The sequence below is a fragment of the Rhagoletis zephyria genome, unplaced genomic scaffold (genome assembly GCF_001687245.7).
Source record: "Rhagoletis zephyria isolate East Lansing unplaced genomic scaffold, Rhagoletis_zephyria_1.1 Rzeph_scaffold_02246, whole genome shotgun sequence".
Taxonomy (NCBI): Eukaryota; Metazoa; Arthropoda; class Insecta; order Diptera; family Tephritidae; genus Rhagoletis; species Rhagoletis zephyria.
The window spans coordinates 59,552-63,054 of NW_016159330.1; positions in this window are offsets into that span (position 1 = coordinate 59,552).

A 3,503-nucleotide genomic window follows, 5' to 3' on the forward strand; every position below is an offset into this window, starting at 1 on the left:
GTTAGACGAACAGCTGATATAATTTTTGTTTACATTCAAAAGTGTAAAATTTAAAACGTACGAAAAGTCATCACAAAGTGTTATACTGGCACAGTTTATTGATTAAACAAATAACTACTTATTTCTTACAAGTTTAATTAGTCGCATTTTGTAATTTTTAACTTCCAAACCATCAAATTCAATTTTGTGATTTGCGTAAATGCCAACCAGCTGTTTTTGATCAGCTGTTTTCCTGTTGGCAAAATTTTTTCCAGCAGAAACCAGCAGCTTCCCCTCAAAATGAAATGTCACTTTGTTCTCTCAATTTCCCCTACTTTGCAAGTTTTTTGCGTACGCGAACGCAAAAACTTGTAAGTTCTGGTTAAACATGAACAATTAACAGCTACGCGAACGCAACTTAAATAAACTAATGCCGCCTTTTTCGTTAGGAAAACCGAACGACATACTCATCCGATGTCGAAAATGTTTGGTATTTTTACTTTTATTTAATTACATCACTAGTGCTCATTAGTAGTGTTGTCATTTTGACTAACTAGTCAGTAACATTGCTCTTGTCGAGTACTATCTGTTAATAGCCTAATGGCGATTTTTTAGTTCGTGTTATAAAATCATTGGAAAAAGATTTCCTGTTAATTTGGGATTAAAATAGGAAGAAAGTAATTTCGTGGACTTACCAAGCATTATTTTTTGTGGAAATACTTGACACATTTTGTATGTACTAAATTTTCGTTAAGAAACCGAGGCTGTAGATGTCGAAAACGAGCGAATAAGTAACAGTTTTTAAAATATTTGAATAAGAAAAGCCACGCGCTATACCTTTCATAAGCTGAAAAAGCATTTAAAGCATGAAAGCACTTGCGATTCTTAAGCAGGGATCACACGATTTGTACATTTGTACACAAAATGCCAAATTTAGATTTGTCCACATTTGCGCATTTGGATAACGATGTACAAATGATTTATTTTGCGATCAGACGATTTGGCTGATAAAGATCCAAATGATTTGTCACACATTTGCACACAGCAGTAAAGTGACAAATATTGTCCACATTCATTCACACGATTTAACGTTTTGGTCATAAATATCTTAACAGCTGACCTGTAGCACGTTTCTGTAGCTCTTCTCTATCGATTATTTCTCTACTGGTAGAGAATGTACGTCATTCTCTACTACTCATTAGACGTAGAGAACAAGGCGGCGAATTTATATATGAGGTAGAGAATTGTTAAAGAAACGAACTACTGGTCTGAACCATACTTTTGCATCTATGATTTCGTGAGATTCGAAGTGAAATAAAAAAAAATAATAGATACGCATAGGTACTGAGAATTTTGAATACACCCTCAAAATCTGGGCTTAAGGTAAAAAACGCGTTTTTCATAGGTTGAAATGGTTACCTTTATTGAAAAAGGAATTGCCTAAAAATTTTGGCCCAATGAATCAAGTATAACCCGTGCCACAAACGTGTCGAAGTTGAGATAACGACAGTATCATTTTGCGTCAGTGCTGCCTTTGCCTAGCCACCATATTAGCGGCCTTTGCACGGTTACTATTGTATAAAACTTAGCATGATGCAAAACAAAATTATTTCTGTTCACACCATCCTTCATAAATAAATGAAAAATAAGTTTGATTTTGTTCCTTTAAAATATGTACATTTAGGACATTTTACATGTACGAGTAAGTAGATAATAACGCACAGAAGTACGATGCATGGTTCATTTTTTCAACACGTTTGTGGCACGGGTTAATCTGGGTCAATTGGGGCAATATTAAATGAGAAATATTTTCTCCTTATATGTAACCATTTCAGGAGGTAGCAACTCAAAAAACTAAAAAAAAATTGTATGAAAGCAAGAGCCACTCTAATGTACATTAGGGTTCCCATCGATTTTTTTTTTAATTTCAAGACCCTATCTTAACCGATAAATCGTATTTTCTGACCTAAAATGACAAGTCGCGGCCTCTAAATTATTAAAAAAAAATCTATTAAAATAGGAAATAATATTTCTCATAAAAATGAAGAAGATAGGGGGTCTAGAAATTTAAAAAAAAAATCGATGGGTACCCTAATGTGCATACACACATATACATATCGCTAGCTTAGAGTGCAAAGTTGCTAAGTCCATTTTTTTCAATTGTACAGGAGACACAAAAAACGTTCCTAAGTAGTTTTCTTTAAGTATTTTACAAATTTTGTAGATAATTTTGAGACTTAGCAAATTTTCTACTTTTTTCTTAAAATTTTTTTGTTGGACTTAGCAAATTTTCCATGAATTTTTCCAATATGTACAATACGAAAAGTCCATCTCGTAAGTATATTTTAAGAAACAATTTGTTAGAACAAATTGTTTAGGTTCTTTTAATAATAATAATAATAATAGATTGGCGCTTACGCGTATGTTAGTGTTTGGACGAGCTTCTCCCCCGATTTGTGGCGTGCGCCTTGATGTTGTCACACAAAGTGGAGGGACCTACAGTTTTACGCCGACTCCGAACGGCGATTGTATTTTTATGGGAAGCTGGTTTTCATGGCAGAAATACACTCGGAGGTTTGCCATTGCCTGCCGAGGGGCGACCGCTGTTAAGAAAAAACCTTCTTTTCTAAATTTGTTTGTGATGTTGCTTTTCAGGCCCTCCGGAGTGGAAGCGCGCACTGCTTACCACTACACCACAGCGGCCGTACTTTTAGGATCCCATTAATGGGATTTTCTGTTCAGACTAAATAAATTTTCTGAAAAAGAAGATTGTGAATTTTTTTTATACATTTTTTTTTTAAATTTGAAACGTAGTTGCGAACTTGTTTATTATAAACAACAGCTTATACAATAAAATAAAAATGAACAAACAATGGTAGATTAAATTAATAGTATTGTTCGCTGAAACTAAACTACACACCAAAAAAATCATTCATGTGGCAAACTATCGTAAAAATGATGATGGTCTTTAGGCAAAGTTGCTTTTAGATACCGCAAATCTTCCTACTTTCTTGCTGTAATTCGGCGTCTGCCTCGGTGAAGTTGCGTCAAATTGGACCACTGTAACGGGACTATACTTTTGTCTAATCTTTGAGGAAGAGTTTTCCATGGATCTGAAAATCTTAGTTTAAAAAATATTTCACCGGTTGGTGCGTATCTGATACCACGAGCATCTGTTACTTTGGCATCGCCTTTACCACGTCCAGGACGAATATTTTTACAAAACTGTACGTTATTAAATGTTTTAAAAAAGGTATGGTCCAAATAAAAAACATCGTACGGTCTAGGTTTTTGACGAGCAGCTTTACATATATTAATATACTCGGCACGAACAGAAATGTCTCTATTTTTCATAGATCGCTCTATGGTAGAATGAGCCACTATCAGCCTCCATCTGCGTGTGTCCAGGTTCTAATATTATTTGCTCATTTATAACATTATATTTCATTGCTGTGTTTAGTAAGGCATTGCTCATGATGCAGTTGCGATTTTGATACGTGCATCCATCAGTATAAAAAATTATC